This window comes from Pinus tabuliformis, chromosome J (genome assembly GCF_031772625.1).
Source record: "Pinus tabuliformis cultivar Carrire ecotype Pingquan chromosome J, CPIR1, whole genome shotgun sequence".
Lineage (NCBI taxonomy): Eukaryota > Viridiplantae > Streptophyta > Pinopsida > Pinales > Pinaceae > Pinus > Pinus tabuliformis.
The window spans coordinates 125098176-125118834 of record NC_142295.1 but is presented as its reverse complement, the minus strand read 5'-3'; positions in this window follow the sequence as shown (position 1 = coordinate 125118834).

The following is a 20659-nucleotide window of genomic DNA, read 5'->3' as shown; positions in this document are numbered from 1 at the left end:
AACCTATATTTTGTATCATTCATGGCAGAGAAAATACAATAATAAAAAAATTAAAAGAATCATGCAGTATATTTCCTCTATCATTGTTAGTCACTCTTCTTCTTTTTTTTTTGTCTGTGCTTGGATCCTTGGTTAAAATGCATCTATCCTCAATTTAATCTCTATGGGAATATATTTCCTCTATCATTGTTAGTCACTTTTTCTTCTTTTCTGTCTTTGCTTGAATCCTTGGTTAAAATGCGTCTATCCTCGATTTAATGTCTATGGGAATATTTTTAGTACTTGTGAGGATGCAGGGTTTTATAACCTTTTTTTCTTTTAGATTTAATTTTAAAATGTTATAAATTAAATTAAATAAAGTATTTGTAAAATATTTTGATTTTGAAATAAGTTATGGTTTTTGGGCATGTGGTACTAATAAGCCATAGTATCCGGCCATAGTATTGTAACAAAATAATTAAAAGCTTAGATCTATAACATTATAATAAAAAGCATAGATGTCCCATGTTATTGATAAACCATGGCATTACGATTTTCTTCCCTCCTCTCCCTCCCTCTCTTTAGCTTTCTCTTCTCGCTATTGGCCCATGGTATTGTAAAAAAAATTATTTAGAAGTTAATAATATCCATGGTAAACATTCATGATTAAAAATATTGTTATATTGTAAATATTATTTTTTTATCCTCTTATTAATTAAATTTAAAGATGGTTATGCAACCATTACTTGAATTTATATGGTAAAATGGATTTTAATTTATAAGTACTATTTATATGTTATATATTTTAATGTGATATGTATATTATACTTTCTTTTATCAAAAAAAAATGTTCATAATTTTATTAATAAAAAAAATAATTACAATATAAAAAAATGAATTTAAAAAATATCTCACATCTCACATCTAATGCTTACACATCTAATACTCACACATCTAATGCTCATATGCTCATCCATCGCCTCTCAGTGCAAATATTTAGCAATCTAGTTGAGTTATTGTTAGTTGAAATTAGTTAACTGAGCTCTAGTCACTATTCGAGTCACTTGAGTGGATAAGATTCTTGTTAACTATATTTAGCAATCTAGTTGAGTTATTGTTAGTTGAACTTAGTTAACTGAGCTCTAGTCACTATTTGAGTCACTTGAGTGGATAAGATTCTTGTTAACTCACTCGTGTCTTAGTTAACTAATGAATCTGCTTAGCTAACAATAGACACAATCATGCATGGAATTTGAATTGCCTAGTTGAGATGGAGGAAAAGGAAATTTTGTATTTATATTTGTATATTGTTGAGTGTATAGTGCTTTTTCACTTAACATGTGATTAATTCCTCAAGATATTGTGCAAGAAATAGTGAATTTAACCTACTTTTTAGGGGCTAATTCCTCCAAGATTGCAAAAGGAAATAGAGGCTTGGTTGAGGCTTGAATTGGCTAAGTGTTAGCTAGAGCAAGTCAAGAAGCAGGAGAACAAGATTGCGGTGCAGGGTGTGCTTCAGATTCGAAGCAAGACATTGTAATTGTTTCTCTTTTCATATAGATTAATGCAAGTAGCGAAGGGGTTTTTCCTAGTTGGGTTCCCATGTAAATCATTATGTTCTTGTGGTTTTGATGGTTACATGTCATTGCATGTTGTTCTAAAATGTGATTTCCATTCTGTAGATTAGTAGAGTATAATTTGTGTCCTTTGATTTTAATTCGATTTCTTGAGCAATTGCAATCTCCATCAAATTTCTACATGGTATCGGAGCCCTCAAATCACATTAGAACTAGTATTTTGAATTTGTCCCTGAGGAATTTGGAATTTGTTGCATCAATGTAGTAACTTCTCTTCATATTCAGGAGAATGTCTTTCAGTAAGCTAAGATTCGAGTATGCCCCGGAGGGTAGCTCGAATTTAAGAGCCTATAAGGACCGAATGGAAGCAATGCTTGATGATAATGGTGTGTTATAATATGTTAAAACTGGCATTGTGAAACCCCAACAGTTTGATACACAACAATTAGCCCACAAAGTGATTCACTCAATGAACCTCTGACATATCGTGTGTACTCGTGACATACTAAACAAAACTCCTAATCTAAATACATATTAGAAAATACCTCTAATAATCACATTATTTAAACCCCTACCAATAAAAACCCAATACACATTCACAATTTAAAAATCCCTGCTTTGACTAGATATTATATGTATCCATTTTTTTATTAACATATTTTATACCCCTTTATATTTGTTCATTAACTTTGAGCTCCATTTTTTATACCTACCAATATAAAAACCCTCTACCCCCTATATATCCCGCAATATATTATGTCATTTTTTCCTCAGTATATATCCCCCAATATGAACCCACATGGTAAGGCATTGTCCCCGCACGGATCCCCTATGAAATAGCCCAATGAAAGAAGGAAACCACAAGAGATAGGAGGATCATCCCGAGGGTGTGAGAGACCACATAGTCTCATAGTTACATGGCAATGAGACTCCATTTTCCATGTGGAAAACCCTCACTGAACTATACAAAAATAACAGTGATGCCAAAAAACTCGGCTTGATGAACAAATTGAGGATTAAAGACAAAGGGTATGATGTAGTATTTCACAATGGGAAGTCTTACCTCAAGCATTTTGGTTTAGGTCAGATCAAGCATATTGGTGTCAGGATCGAGAGCCACTACAAATTGGAGGAAAATGCAAGTGAAGCCTTGCGGAGCAAGGAAACGATTCATCAGATTAGAGATGTGATGGTTGAGCGAGAGCAGGATAATGCTCTCAACAAGGCACTTTCTACTTCAGAGGGAGTAATTGTAGCCATACCTTGAGGAGTGAGGTGGGGTGATGTAGAGCGCTAGTCCTAGAGTTGCAAAGACTTGAGAAGGGTCCACAGTAGAGCAGTACAAGTTGAAATATATTATTATCATGGATCATTACCCTTGCTGCACGTGCCCACAATATTCAGTAGCAGAAGGATCAATGTTGATGCAACCAGATCTTGATTGATAGTTGCAAACTAGTTGCAATTAGATGCTGAGGATCACATAACAGTATTGATAAAAAATGTAGGAGGCACAATGCAAAATTAAAATAGTCCAGTTTTCACAGTAGATAGTGCAGAGACTAGTAGAATTCATATGCTCAGGAGACAGTTGCAACTCAATGACATAGTTGATTCAGTATTTTGGATGCTTCTCAGTTGCCATTGTTGTGGTAGCAACAACTACAGTGAGAGGGGGTCATATTACAGTACACTCGTATAGGAGCTGGATTGGGGTGTGTAGAGCCCTTTTCCTGCAAAGAGGGATTGTTGAAATTGTAGCAAGAAAAAGGCTCAATTTTGATTTGTGCGTTAGTCAAATTATGTAAATTGAATTTCCACATTAGCAAGACAACTCGGAGGCACTTAACTTGTGTGACATGGCCTTGTCTATTAGTTTACTCAGTAAATATGAGTTATAGGCTAGAAGTAGAGTAGTGCATGTAGTGATTGCTAAGATTTAGCAATCTAGTTGAGTTATTGTTAATTGAACTTAGTTAACTGAGCTCTAGTCACTAGTTGGGTTAGTTGAAGGTCAGTTGAGTAGTTAAGACTGTTGTTAACTCACTGATCTCTCATTTATCTAGTCAATCAACCAAAAATAGACACAGTCATGTCTGAAATTCGAATTTCCTAGTTGAGGTGGAGGAGAAGGAATTTTTGTATTTATATTTTCATATTGTTGAGTGTACAATTCTTTTGTACTGAGTAGGTGATAAATTCCTCAAGCTATTGTGCAACAAAATAGGGAAGTTATCCCATTTTTAAGGTTAATTCCTCTAGGATTGCGCAAGGAAATAGAGGTTTGAGTGAGGTTTGAATTGTCTAAGTGTTGGCCAAAGAAACTCGGGAATTAGGATAATCAGATTGAGTGTTGTAGTGTAGGGTGTGCTTTAGATTCGAAGCAAGACATTGTAATTGTTTCTATTTTCATCTGAATTAATGCAAAACAATAGAGGAGTTTTATCGAATTGGATTCCCTTGTAAATCATTGTGTTCTTGTGGTCTTGATGGTTGCGTGTCATTGCATACTGTGATTTCCATTCCGCAAATTAGTAGAGTAAAATTTGTGTCTATTGATTTCGGTTTGATTTCTTAAGTAGTTGCAATTTCTATCAAATTTATACAAAAAATAAATTAAGTTTAAGTAGAAGTACTCCATATTTATATGGAAAAATGATGTAAATAGTTTTATAAGAAGTTATGATAAATAATTAGATAATGTTAATATAACAATGAACAATGATCTAAATAATGCTATGAGAAATTATGATGAATAATAAGATAATATTAATATAACAATGTTAAGTCACAATTAATTCTAACAAGCTTGATTTTTCTTTATAAAAGAACTCAAAATTGATTTCTACTTTAAAAATTTATTATTAAATTAACTTATAAGAAAAATCTTATTTGTGAAAAATCGAAATTCTACGAAAATGTTTAACTAATGTATTTTTTTTTTTAATTAATAAAAATAGATTCAACACCATGAAGAATTAAAAATCCATAATTGCCCAAAATCATAAAATTAAACCACTATAACCTAAGTTTTCAAAAAATTACAAAAGGTCTTCTCAAAATAATTTCTATTGTTTTCCTTGTGAAAATGTGTACTACGTCAAACTCTATTGCTACCTTTACGAAAGATCGATTAGTATGTGGTCTCCAATCCGACATGTAATGCTATATATACTAACGTTTGTCTATCTACTCATTAAGAGCTGATCGCAGGACAAATTATTAGATTCCGTACATCAAACAATACGAAATCTTACAACATTCTTATCCATATTATAGATTCCATACATAGAATTGACAATAAGCAAAGCGAAGTGTTAACTGTGCTCCATAGTGATTGGATGCCTGATTCTGCAATCATCAACATAAGCTGACCCACTGCAAAGTGTATAATAGCTGCTCCCACCCAAAAAAATATCTTAAAATGCAATGCTGTCGCCGTAAATTCCTTGTGTCCCTCCGAGAAGGGGACTTGTTACTGCTACGCCAGTTATCAGGAAGTCTGAATATAAATCTCACACTGTGCGTTCATCATTTTGTGTTGTTTCTCTCAACTGATTCTGTTACTAAAGCGATGTCGAGTACATTGTGTTTAAAGCGAATTCCGTTGGTAAACTGATGCTCAGATTTATCACGTTTCTAATCTTCCACCAAAGAAATGCACGTGATTATCACATGATGTCCTTTCCTTAATATGTCTTCAATTATGATAAGTTGTGCATCTTTTAACTAAAATCAAATTTATTTTTTACATATGATAGAAATATCATAATTAAATATACATAAATAATATTAAGATATTTGTATCATAATTAACTACATAAATAATAATAAGATAGGGTGTATATTAAATATATAATATAATTGGAAAATAACAAGTACATTAATAATATTAATTTTCTTTGATAACTGTAATATATTAGGTTTACTTAACCTCATTTAACTAAGTTTAATTTATTATAATATTAGTTTTATATGTTATTGGATAGAATTAAATTTAAGTAGGGAGATAACAATTAATTTTCTCAATGACACATAATAAATTCAATTGAAACATGAATAATGTTAATATATTTTTTCTCAGTCGAATTTGACATTTTTTCATAAATTTTGAACTTTGGGAGTGTTTAAATCATTTTTGATGTGGAAATGGCACCCAAAATCGTGAAGCTTTATAGCTGTAACTTGGATTTCAAAAAAAATCCACCAGATTTTATCAAAATCGTGCCAAAATTTCCATTGTTTTCTAGGAAAACGTCATCTCATTAGACTACTCCTTATAAAAAGATATGTTATTAAATTAATAATATTTAGAGATGACTTGTTTTTCTAATAGATACAAACACTAATAGGTTGACTAGTTAGTTTAGTATAATATGTGAATGATTAATGTAATCCAACATACAATACATATTGACTTAGAATATATCAGTGAAAATACATATTGACTCAGAGTTTAGTTTTCATTGTGCACAGGTGTGAACATAACTAGCTATCTAACTAATATATAGTATTTCAGCATAACTTGCATGATTCAATTTACCTATATTTGGCATATCTCACTTCATGACATTTACTACCCGACAACACTACCTATAGAATATTGCATTGAGAATATTTTATTCAACTAGCTATCTAACTAATATCTAGCATAACTTGCATGATTCAATTTACCATATTTGGCATATCTCACTTCATGACATTTACTACCCGACAACACTACCTATAGAATATTGCATTGAGAATATTTTATTCAACTAGCTATCTAACTAATATCTAGCATTTCAGCGTAACTTACATGATTCAATTTACCTATATTTGGCATATCTCACTTCATTACAGTTACTACCCAACAACACTACCTATAGAATATTACATTGAGAATATTTTATTATGATTGGTTTACTCAATGCAAAATGCAGAGGTGTGGATAAACCTTTCATTCTGCTTCTTTCGCACTCCACAAAAGCTTCTTCCACACAATGTGACCCAGGACAACATTATGCTATTTGGTTTGGTTGTTTTCTCCCTATTCCATGAATCTTCTTCCACACAATGTGCTGTAGGATAACATTATCCGATTTGATTTGGTTTTTTTCTCCCTATACCATGAATCACTTCCAACCAGTGAAAAATCTCCCACCTCTTTGCATATACTATACCAAACTTAGCATGCTAAATTTTACAAAATTTGTTTGCAACTAATTAAAAATAAAATAAAATAAACCAAAAATCTTAATAAAAATATAAACAATATCTTCCCTTATTTTAACAAATCACTTCAAAATTACAAAAAAAAAACCAAAATTACAAATAAAACCATCAAAACAATAATGGTCTCATAACGTGGACAACAACATTATACATAAGGTCATTGAACACAATAATTGTCTCGTAACCTCTCTCACAGCATTGTACATAGGGTCATTAAACAGTGAATAAAAAATTCTTCCGAAATTACAAAACCATGCCTCTAAATAAAAGCATAATAACACCACCACAAAAAAATTAATCTTTAAACAAATCATACCGTTTCATATTTCTTTTTAAATGAGATTTTGACCCAAATTATGTGGTTGAAATTGTTATTATATCTCTTTCTAATGTACACTTTCACACTGCATTATAAATATATGGCAGGGTTTTGAATAACCTAAACTAACAAAGTACCGATTTAAATATAAAAAATCAGTCTATGAGCAACCCAAATGACTAGAAGAACGACTCGAAAAGAAATTAACTAAATTACAATTCTTTTCACCAAATTACAACTTCTAAAATAAATACAACAACCCAACACGTTGCCCTCACATATGCATAAAAACAGTTGGTGCTAAGATAGGTAAAAGTTGAAGGTGACGCTGATTCGCAGATATCTACATTGACGTGTCGACAAATCCACATACGTCATTATAGTGTAGTATATGTGCGTGGACGTTGATTTACTAAGCACTGCGAATATTCGAGCATAACGTAATTTTGCAATTTCTGCGCTCTGCATAACGTATTTCTATTCCCTCCAGGTGTCACATACATTTCCTCTGCCTACGGTATTATTCGGCCTGCTTACGGCCAATGGAGATTCATTAATCACAGGTTTATGATTGGCGACCAGAAGTGCTTTCTCGGCAGCTCCACACTTGGCATAATGAGCATAATATATAGATAAAAGAATTTATTTCACCCATTGAGAAAAGATAAAAAGGTTTTCAAGTTTTTAGGTACATTCCCTTTGAATGTAGAGCAATTGGATGTTCATTTTTTTTAATTAACATTAGTTTGTATCTTTCTTAACATAAAGATACGGAAAAACATATACCACAAGAATATGCAACATATATTTTTATTTTAATAGTTTATAACTTTATACACATAATTTTATTTAATAGTTTATAACTTTATACACATAATTGTATTATATCTATATGGACCCTTTTTCAGAGAATGGTTGTATTGAACATTTACTGTGTAAGTTTGTTATTATTTATTGATGCTTTTTATTGTGCGAAGTGTGGAGGTGAAAAGGTATGGAAAAATTAAAATAATTCGAGAAATGTTTACTCATTTTCTAATAACATTTTAACCCTGTATTATCTTAATCAATTAATTAACAATAAAAATAAAGATTATGCTGCCAATCTTATTTTTTAATGCAAAATCTTATTACAATACAACTTCCCTATTTAAAAAAAACGATATAAATTTTGTTTTACGTTTTAATCTGTATAATGTTTTGTTGTTTTATTCAGTATTTTATTAAAAAAATTATATAGGTTTTTGTTTTATTCCCTACCATCTTCTTAATTTTCTTTTGGACAACGAAAGAAACGTTGTCAAACAAATAAATCTTTTGAAAGCCAGTTAAGGCTATGCAACTAGCAACACCACTATTTTTTCACAATTGAAATAAATTTTAAATGTAACTGTAATGTCCATATTTTTTCGCTAAGAAATTTATTATCTTTCAATGTCCACATTTTTTCGCTAATAAATTTATTATCATTCAAAAATCTAATATAGAGGAATTTAGGATAAACAAGTACTCTCATCAGAGAATTATTTAAAAGTTTTGGGTTTTTTTTATATATTTAAAAATTAAAAGTAATGATATTATAAAAAAATATATTAACTAGATTAAAATAAATAAATAAAACCTAAAATAGTTAAACTTCATTTTTCCATTGGAATAATAAATCATCCCAAACATAGCTGTGAGATCTAACGAGATTTAGTGGGCGATCTTTTCGAATCTCTGGTCGAGGAAATCATTTTTATGAATATGGAAGCAAATCATCTATTTTTTATATTTGTTTTAACTATATGCCGGTTTGAAATTTAGTAAAAATTTGTTTAAAAATCGAAGAGTGAAATGTATAATTTGCTTGAATTTAATATTTAAAAATAATTTTTGGTTTAATTTTGGCTCGTGCTTTAGTTAAAATGAGTAAATAGAATTTCCATATTGGTAGGACAATTTAGAGGCAATTAACTTGTGTGACATGTTTTAGTAAATTTGAGTTATAGGTTAGAAGTAGAGTTATGCATATAGTGATTGTTAAGATTTAACAATCTAGTTGAGTTATTTTTAGTCGAATTTAGTTAACTGGTCTCTAGTGACTAGTTGAGTCACTTAAAAGTCAGTTGAGTCGTTAAGATGTTGCTAGCTCACTGATCTAGTTAACTAGTCAATCAACTAAAAATATACGCCAGCATGCATGGAATTCAAATTTCCTAATTGAGGTGAAGGAAAATGCATGTTTGTATTTATATTCGTATATTGTTGAGTGTATAATGCTTTTGCATTGAGTATGTGATCAATTCCTCAAGCTATTGCAGAAGGAAATAAGGAATTTCTCCTGTTTTTTAGGGGCTAAGGAATTTCTCCTATTTTTTAGGGGTTATTCCTCCAAGATTGTGTAAGGAAATAAAGGCTTCAATGAGGCTTGAATTGGCTAAGTGTTGGCCAGAGAAAGTCAGATTAACAGTAGAAGGTCTGCTTCAGATTCGAAGCAAAAAATTGTAATTGTTTCTCTTTTCATCTAAATATCCAAAGGAGCGGAGTGGTTTTTCTCAGTTGGGTTCCCTTGTAAAGCATTGTGTTCTTGTGGTTTTGATGGTTGCATGTCATTGCATGTTGTTCTAAACTGTGATTTCCATTTCGCACACTAGTAGAGTAGAATTTACGTCTCTTAATTTTAGTTTGATTTCTTGAGCAATTGAAATTTCTACCAAATTTTTACATAGTATCAGAGCCTTGAAATTACATTATAACCAATATTTTGGAATTGTCCCTCAGAAATTTCGAATTTACAGCTTCAGTGTAGCATCGTTTCTTCAAATTTAGGAGAATGTCTTTAAACATACTAAGATTGGAGTATTCCCTAGAGGGTAGCTCGAATTTCATAGCATGGAAGGACCAAATGAAAGTTATGCTTGATGATAATGGTGTGTTATAATATGTTAAAATTCACATTGTGAAACCCCAGCAATGTGATGCATAGAAATTAGCCTAGAGGGGGTTCACTCAATGAACATCTCACATATCACATGCATTCGTGGTATATTAAAAAAACACCCTAATTTAACTACATATTGGAAAATACTTCTAAAAAAACACATTATTTAAATCCCTTCCAATACAAACCCAAGACACCTCCCAATTTAAAAAACTCTTGCTTTCACTAGATATTATATTTGTTTATTAACTTTGTGCTTCATTTTTTATATCTACCGATATAAAAACCCTTTACTCGCTTTATATCCCACAATATATTATGTCATTTTTCCCTTAGTTTATATCCCCCAATATCAACCCACATGGTATGGTATTTCTCCCCCAATGAAGCCCTCGTGAATTAGCCAAAGGGAAGAAGGATACCACAATATCGAGGAGGATCTTCCTGGAGTGTGTTAGAGACCACATAGTCTCGAAGTTACATGACAAGGGGATTCCATTTGCCATGTAGAATACCCTCACTGAGCTATTAGAAAATACTAATCATGCCAGAAAACTTGGTTTGATGAACAAATTGAGTACTGAAGAGAAAGGGTATGATGTAGTCTTCTGAAATGGGAAGGCCTACCTCAACCATTTTGGTTCACGTTAGATCAAGTATATTGGTGTTAGGATCGAGAGTCACTACAAATTGGAGGAAGATGCATGTGAAACCTTGAGGAGTAAGGAAACGATTCCTTAGAGTAGAGATGTGATGTTTGAGTGAGAAAAAGATAAAGCTCTCAAGATGACACCTTCTAATTCAGAGGGAGCAATTACAGCCATACCTCCAGGAGTGAAGTGGGGCAACGTAGAGCCCTAGTCCAGAGTTGCAAATATTTGAGCATGGTCCATAAGATAGCAGTAGCAGTTATAGTATATTATTCTCATGGATCATTACCCTTACTACAGTGGCCAACAATATTCAGTATTAGAAGGATCAATGTTAGTTGATACAGTCAAATTTTGAATGACATGTTAGGCCCCTATACTACTAGTGTAACCCCTTATTGTTGTTAGTACAACCCTCTTATTATATTGTTGTATGCATGTAGTCCCCATATTGTTACTATTGTGCCCCATAGAAGCCCACTATTGTTATTATTGTGCCCTTGCATTATTATTGTTATGCGGCTCTAATTATATTATGACCCCTCAAACTCCTATATATATAAAGGAGGCATTTTCATTTGTATCATCCAAGAATTGTTCATTTGTGTAATGTAAAGGAGGTTTCCCCCTCAAAGAGGATTATTTCGAAGATGTTGATCTATCTTTTCTATCTTTTTGTGAGCTAGTTTCATAACATTTGGTATCAGAGCTTGGGATTCTAGGGTTTCGTTGCTTCAAACAGGTCATCGTGGCATTTGCGCTATAACATTTTCTCTGCGACATTTCAGATGCTAAAAAAAAACCAATTTGGTTTCAAATCGTTTTGAACCACAGGTCCGAAATTCAGAGCCTTTTGCACTATATTTTGCGCAGATATGATCTGAGGAAGTTGGCTTTTTTGCAGATTCCCGAATTACATTCCAAATAGGTGACTTGGGGAAAATAGTCATAATTTTTGTTTTCAGCATCAGATTGAAATTTCGTAAGAAGTTACATAAAGAGGATGGACTATAGTTTCCTGTGTATATTTTTAAGATCCTAAGGTCAAAACTGTGACACGTGGAACTTCATACAAGTTTTCTCTTTTGAAAAGGTATATAATCAGGTCATCTTGGGAGATTGTGCATAACTCTTTCTTGGAGAACCTAAATTTGATCAGACTGTTGGCATTAAAAAGAGGATGAAGATGGCTACTGCAGGTCATAATTTCAGAACTTAAAGATCTGAAAGTACAGAGTTACAGTCGTTTCAAGATCGAGCTCCTAAAATAAAGAAAAAGCGAGATGAGGAAGTTAGATGGCAAGGATTCAGTAAATTGGATACTATAGATGGAGAAATATTTTGATCTACATAGTGTAACACTATTACAAAAGGTATGTATTGCATCTTCATATTTAGAACAAGATCAATATGGTATAAAAGGCTTTTTCCTCGTAAACAATTTGTTACATGGTCAATTTTCACGGAGGAAATTATGGGACATTATGAGAATACAAAGAGCAACACCTTCTTTAGAGCAACAACACAACAATTGGAAGAAAAAGAGAAAAAGGGCTTTGTTACAAAGTGGAAAACAACATTATGGCAACAAGGAATTTTACCCCTCACAACTATAAAGATGGAAGTGTTGTTTCTCCTCGCCTTCCATAACCTACAAGGGTTACACCACAACAATTGAAAGAAAAAGGAGGAAAAGGGATTTGTTACAATTGTGATAGCAAATGCACTAAAGGTCATAAGTGTGTTGAGAAGAAATTATTTTATATAGAGTATGAAGAGGAGAAAGAAAATGATCAAGAAACATCAAAAGAAAATGATATATGCCAGGGCCCAACCCTAGAGAAAGAAGAAATGAATCCGACCATATCTGGTAAAGCATTGGCAAGAATTACCACTCCTCAAACTCTCAAGATAGAAGGACATATCAAGAAGAAAAAGGTTCAAGAAGAGAAAGATCACATCGAGAAAGAAGAAATGAATCCAACCATATCTTGTAATGCATTGGCCGGAATTACCACTTCTCAAACTATCAAGATAGAAGGACATATCAAGAAAAAAAATGTTCAAGAAGTGAAAGATCACATCAAGCATCAAGAAATGAATCTGACCATATCTTGTAAAGAATTGGAAGAAATTACCACTCCTCAAACTCTAAAGATAGAGGGACATATCAAGAAGAAAAAGGTTCAAGCAGTAAAAGATCACATCGAGCATCAACAGCAAGTTCTCCAACTTTTAAAGGATAACGCCACTTTGGTGCAAAATTGAATGAAACAACAGGGAGATCAACATCGTAGTGAAAAATGTTTTGATGTACGTGATTGGGTATTTTTACTGCTACATCTCAAGCAAGCTATTTATGAGAAGGAAATGTTGGCAATACTACATGCACTTAAGAAATGGCGACCTTACCGAATGGGAAGACACTTCAAGGTAAAAATGGATCATGATAGTCTTAAATACTTTTTCGAACAATTATTATCTTTATAAGAACATAAAAAATGGATCACAAATATGTTGGGTTATGATTTTGACATCATCTATAGAAAAGGGAAGCAAAATTTTGTTGCAGATGCATCCTCCAGAAAGGATGAGCATGTGGAAGCATTTTTTTGTGCTATTTCTATTATCCAACCAGATTGGATAAGTGAAGCAAGGGATGAATGGAAGAAGGACGAAGAAGTATGGCCACTCATTCAAAAGTTGCAGAAGATCCCATTTCAAACAATATTGCCAGAACTTGAAGAGGAAGGAAAAATCATATTGGAACCTAGAGTAGTCACAGAAACAAGAAGTTGAAAGCTACGAAATTGATCAATTTCAGAGTATCTCATAAAGTGGAAGAACTTAGCCGCTAAAGATTCCACATGGGAGGACAAGAATTTTATATAAAGGCATCAAGAACTACTCAAGCATTGATGACAACACTTTTTCAAGGAGAGGGGCATGTTAGGCCCCTATACTACTATTGTAACCCCTTATTGTTGTTAGTACAACCCCCTTATTATATTGTTGTACCCATGTAGTCCCCATATTGTTATTATTGTGCCCAATAGAAGCCCACTATTGTTATGTCGAATCTAATTATATTATGAACCCTTAGACTCCTATATATATAAAGGAGGTCTTTTCATTTGTATCATCCAAGAATTATTCATTTGTGTAATGTAAAGGAGGTTTCCCCCTCGAAGAGGCTTATTTCTAAGGCGTTGATCTATCTTTTCTATCTTTTTGTGAACTGGTTTCATAAAACGACAGTTGCAAACTAGTTGCAATTAAATGTCGAGGAGCACAAAACAGTATTTATAATAGTGCAAGAGGTAGAATGCAGAATCAACAACAATTTAGTTTTCCTAGTAGACAATGTAGAGACTAGTAGCATTCATATGCTCAGGAGACAATTGTAGCTCAGAGAGACAATTGATTCAGTATTTTGGATTCTTCTCAATTACAATTTTTGTAGTAGAAACAACAACAACGAGAGAGAGCCGTGTTACATTACATTCCTACAGGAGTTGGATTGGGGTGTGTAAAGACCTTTTCTTGCTAAGAGGAATCGTTGAAATTGTAGCAAGAAAAATACTCAATTTTGACTTCTGCTTTCGTCAAATTGATTAAATCGAATTTCCACATTAGCAGGACAATTTGGAGGCAAGCAACTTGTGTGACATGGCCTTTTCTACTAGTTTACTTAGTAAATTCGACTTATAGGCTAGAAGTAGAGTTGTGCATGTTGTGATTACTAAGATTTAGCAATATGGTTGAGTTATTGTTAGTTGAACTCAGTTAATTGAGCTTTAGTTACTAGTTGAAGATCACTTGAGTATTTAAGACTGTTTTTAACTCACTCATCTCTCAGTTAACTAGTCAATCAGCTAAAAATATACATAGTCATGCATGAAATTCGAATTGTCTAGTTGAGGTGGAGGAAAATGCATGTTCATATTTATATTTGTATATTGTTGAGTGTACAATGTTTTTGCACTGAGCAAATGATCGATTCCTCAAGCTATTGTGCAAGAAAATAGGGAATATCTCCTATTTTTTAGGGGCTAATTCATTGAGGATTACGCAAGGAAATAGAGGTTTGGCTGAGGCTTGAATTATTAAGTGTTGGCTAGACAAAGTTAAGAAACAGGAGAATAGGATTGCAGTATTGCAGTGCAAAGTGTGCTTTAGATTCGAAGAAAGACATTGTAATTGTTTCTATTTTCATCTGAATTAATGCAAAGCAGCGGAGGGGTTTTTCCCAATTGGGTTCCCTTATAAATCATTATGTTCTTGTGGTCTTGATGGTTGCATGTCATTGCATATTGTTCTAAACTGTGACATCCATTCCGCATATTAGTAGAGTAGAATTTGTGTCTCTCGATTTCGGTTCGAATTCTTAAGAAGTTGCAATTTCTATCAAATTTCTACAAAAAATAAGTTAAGTTTAAGTACTCCATATTTATATGGAAAAATGATGTAAATAGTGTTATAAGAAATTATGATAAATAATCACATAATGTTAATATAACAATGTTATGTGATCTAAATAATGTTATGAGAAACTATGATGAATAATAAGATAATATTAATATAACAAGTTTGATTTTTCTCTCTAAAAAACCTCAAAATTAGTTATTACTTGAAATAATTCTTATAAAATTAAATGGATAAGAAAAATCTCATGTATGAGAAATCAAATTCTATGAGAATGTTTAAATAATGTTTTTTTAAATTAAAATTGATTCAACACCTTCAAAAACTAAAAATACATGGTTACCCAAAATCATGAAAATAAACCACAACCTAGGTTTTCAAAAAATTACATAAAATTTTCCCAAAATAATTTCTATTGTTTTCCTTGTGAAAATGTGTACTACGCCAAACTCCATTGCTACCTTTACGAAAAATCGATTAGTATGTGGTCTCCAATCCGATGTGTAATGCTATGTATACTAACATCTGTCTATCTACTCATCAAGAGCTGATCGCAGGACAAATTATTAGATTCCATACATCAAACAATACGAAATATTACAACATTCTTATCCATGTTATACATTCCATATATAGAATTGACAATAAGCAAAGCGAAGTGTTAACGGTGCTCCATAGCGATTGGATGCCTGATTCTGCAATCATCAACATAAGCTCACCCACTGCAGAGTGTATAATAGCTACTCACCCAAAAAAAATATAGTAAAATGCAATGCTGTCGCCGTAAACTCCTCGTGTCCCTCCGAGAAGGGGACTTGTTACTGCTACGCCAGTTATCAGGAAGCCTGAATAAAGATCTCACACTGTACGTTCATCATTTTTTCGTTTTAAAGCGGATTTCACTGTTTTTAAATTCAACTGATTGTGTTACTAAAGCGATGTCGAGGACATTGTGTTTTAAAGCGATTTATGTTGTTAAACTGATGCTAAGATTTATCACGTTTCTAATCTTCCACCAAAGAAATGCACATGATTATCACACGATGTCCTTTCCTTAATATATATTAAATTATGATAAGCTGTGCATCTTTTAACTAAAATCAAAGATAATTTTTTGACATATGATACAAATATCATAATTAAATATACATAAATAATATTAAGATATTTGTATCATAATTAAATATACATAAATAATATTAAGATAGTGTGTATACTGAATATATAATATAACTGGAAAATAACAAATACATTAATAATATTATTTTCTGTAATCGATAAGTGTAATATATTATTTTCACTCAAGTCCATTTAAGGTTTAATTTATTATAATAATATATTTATTTAATATTAATTTTATATGTTATTGAGTAGAATTAAATTTAAGTAGGAGAATAACAATAATTTTTCTCAATGACCTATAATAAATCTAATTGAAACATGAATAACGCTAACATATTTTTAATGGCCATTTCTCACCAGAATTTGATATTTTTAAGAAAAAATTGCAACTATGGGAGTGTTTAAATAATTTTTTTGATGGTCGAAATGACACCCAAAATCATGAACCTTTATAACTATAACTCGGATTTCCGAAAATTTCCACCATATTTTATCAATATCGTGCCAAAATTTCCATTGTTTTCTAGGAAAATGTCTATCTCCTTAGAATACTCCTTATAAAAAGATATGTTATTAAATTAATAACTTGTAGAGCTGGGTTGTTTTTCTAATGGATACAAGCTCTAATAGATTGACTAGTTAGCTTAGTACTTAGAGTACTCCTTATAGAAAGATATGTTATTAAATTAATAATATTTAGAGCTGGTTTTTTTTCTAATGGATACAAGCACTAATAGATTGACTAGTTAGCTTAGTATAATATGTGAACGATTAATATAATCCAACATACAATACAGAGTGACTTAGAATATTGAATTTTCCCACTAAGAGTTTAGCTTTCATTGTGCACAAGTGTGAACACAACTAGCTATCTAACTAATAACTAGTATTTCAACATAACTTACAGTATTCAATTTACCTATATTTGGCAGATCTCACTTCATTGCATTTACTGCTAGACCATACTACCTAAAGAGTAACATTGAGAATATTGTATTCCAATTGGGTTACTCAATGCAAAATATAGAGGTATAGACAAATCTTTCATTGTGCCTTTTTCGCACTTCACAAAAGCTTCTTCCACACAATATGGTGTAGGACAACATTATCCGATTTGGTTTGGTTCTTTTTTCCGTACTCCATGAATCACTTCCAACTAGTGAGAAATGTCCCACCTTTTACTAATTGCATCACATCATAAATTTTCACTATTTATGTGTAACTAATTAAAAATAAAATAAAATAAACCAAAAATCTTAATAAAAACATAAACCAAAATTACAAATAAAAATTAAAACAATCAAAACAATAATTATTTCATAACCTCCGCAACAACATTCTACATCAAATCATTAAACGCTGCATGAAATAATCTTCCAAAACTACAAAACCATGTCTCTAAAGCAAAGCATGATAACACCACCACAAAAAAAAAAAATCTAATTTTTAAACCAATCATACCATTTCACCATTTCATATTTCTTTTCAAATGAGATTTCGACCCAAATTATGTTGTTGAGATTGTTATTATATCTCTTTCGAATGGACACTTTCACACTGCAATATAAATATATTGCAGGGTTTTGGATAACCGAAACTAAGTAACAATTTAAATATAAAAAATAAGTGTATGGAGCAACCCAAATTACTGGAAGAACGACTCGAAAATAAATTAATTAAGTCACAATTCTCACCAAATTACGACTTCTAAAATATATACAACAGCCCTCACATATGCATAATAACAACTGGTGCTAAGATAGGTAAAAGTTGAAGGTGACGTTGATTCCCAGACATCTGCATTGACGTGGCGGCAAATCGACATACGTCACTGTAGTGTAGTATATGTCGTTCCTAATGTGCGCGTAGGCTGATTCACTAAGCACCACGCATATTCGAGCATAACCTAATTTTGCAGCTTCTGCCCCTCTGCATACCGTATTTTTATTCGCGCCAGGTGTCACATACATTTCCTCTGCCTTCGGTATTAGTCGGCCTGCTTAGGCCCAGTGGAGACTCATTAATCCCAGGTTTATGATTGGCGACCAGAGGCGTTTTATTTTATATATATTAATTTTCAATGTGCGGAGTTTTATTAGCAACTCCACACTTAGGCATAATGAGAAAGCTTTTCTGCAAAATAACAGCATAACAGATAAAGGAATCTATTTCACACATTGAGAAAAGATAACGTGTTCAAGTTTTTAGGTACATGCCTTTGAATGTACAGTAACTGGATGCTCATTTTTTTTGGAACGAATATTTGTTTGTAACTTTCTTGACACAAAGACATGAACAAACAGATACCACAGATACCACAAGAACACATAACATATATCATTATTCTAACGGTTTATACACACCATCTTATTATATCTGGTTTACACACCATCTTATTATATCTATATGGTCTTTTTCAGTGGATGGTTGCATTAAATACTTAATGTGCAAGTTTGTTCTATCTATTAATGCTTTTTAATGTGCTGAGAATGTGCAAGTACGTTCTATCTATTAATGATTTTTAATGTGCTGAGTGTGGAGGTATAACGGCTTGGAAAAATATAAATAAACTGAGGAAATGATTAAATAAAACGTTCTCAAATAACAATAAAATATAAAACCTATATTACCTTAATTAATCAATTATAAAAATTATATTTCTTTACAACTACCAATCTTGTTTTTAATGCCAAATCTTGCTATTTTTTAATCTTAATGCAATACAACTTCCATATTAAAAAAAATAACTATAATTTTTGTTTCGCATTTTATTCTATATGCAAATTTTGTTATTTTCTTTTGTATTTTATTAAAAAGATGACCTAGTTTTTTTGTTTTATTCCATATCATTTTGTTATACCTGCCTTTTAATCTATATAATGTACGAAACTTGCTGCTATGCTATCTTTGTCATTTTATTATGTATTTTATTAAAAAGATGATCTATGTTTCTGTTTTATTCCCTATCATTTCGTTATATGTTTTGGGGTTATATTGTAATAATTTTATAGTAAAAAAGTTTTGATAAGGTTTATTAAAGTTTTTAAAAATTATTATATTAAATTTAATATTTTAAATATTAAAAATCAATTATTTAAATTTTTTAGTGAAAGAGTTTTGAGGCTCGGTGAAAGAATCAAACACGTACTTTATATATATTTCGGTGAAAGAGTTCTGAAGCTTGGTGAAATAGTTAAACACATACTTTATATATTCTTCACATATATTCTTCGGTGAAAGAGTTCTGAGGCTCGGTGAAAGAGTTAAAAGCGTACTTTATATATTCTTCGCATATATTCTTTGGTCTATGGGCTGTGGTGGGCACGGGCGATCTGCAATCAAGTTTGTTGATATTAGGTGCACACATTCCTTATCTTTTTCTTTTTCTAACACATATTTGCTCATATAATTTCAAGTATGAATATTTCACCACATTTACCAAAGATTACCAAGGGCAAACCTAGCACAGTTACTCTACAAGGCCTTTAGGAATATATAGAGTCTTTAGAGAAACGTGGAGAAGAAAGAGAAGCCAAGCTACAAAAAGAGTTAGAAGCCATGCTGGAAAATAAATTTGCATCTCTTGAAGACACGATCAAAAAACAAATAGAAAATAAAATAGAACTACTGGAGAATAAAATGGAGGCAATGGAGACTAGATTGCAGGTTATAGAAAAACAAAACCAAGATATTAATCAACCATCCCAGCAAGGAGATGTTGATACTTTAGAGAATTTTAAAATGAAAAACATGATTAAAGAAGTAGAAGAAAAAGTTAATAGTCATCTCACTCTAAATAATGTGGTAGATAAGTTATATATCAAACCAATTAAAGATGAAATGAACAAATTAATAGAATTAGACCACGAACATAACAAAAGGGCCTTGAACCTTATAATCTTTGGTTTAAAAGAGGAAGTAGATGAGGATACTTTAGCCTTAGCCCAGACATAATTACATAATAGATTACAAATTGACACAGTGTGTCTCAAAGAAGCAACAAGGTTAGGGAAATTAACCGAGAATAAAAGAAGACTAATCCACATAAAGGTGAGCTCCACTAATAATAAGTACAACATACTTAGTAAAACCTGAAGTCTAAAAGGAATGGGAATATTCATAAATGAAGATCTCATTCCAAAAGATCAAGTAGAATTAAGAAAGGAGGTTCAAAGGATAAAAGAAGCTAGAAAGAAAGGAAAATGGGTAATAATCAGAAATAGAAAAGCCTTTATTCGAGATAGGAACCAAAAAGATAATAATCAATAACAATTAAACATGCTCCGGAGGAACTGTCGAGGGTTCCCATGGAACAAAGGCCCCAAGCTAAGTTGGATTTCAAATGATGTTGATATTATTTTGCTTGTTGAAACTTGGGAGCACGAAGAATCTAAGGTCCCTAACATAGATGGCTTTACGCTATGGTCTACCTGGAACAAGCGATCCTTCC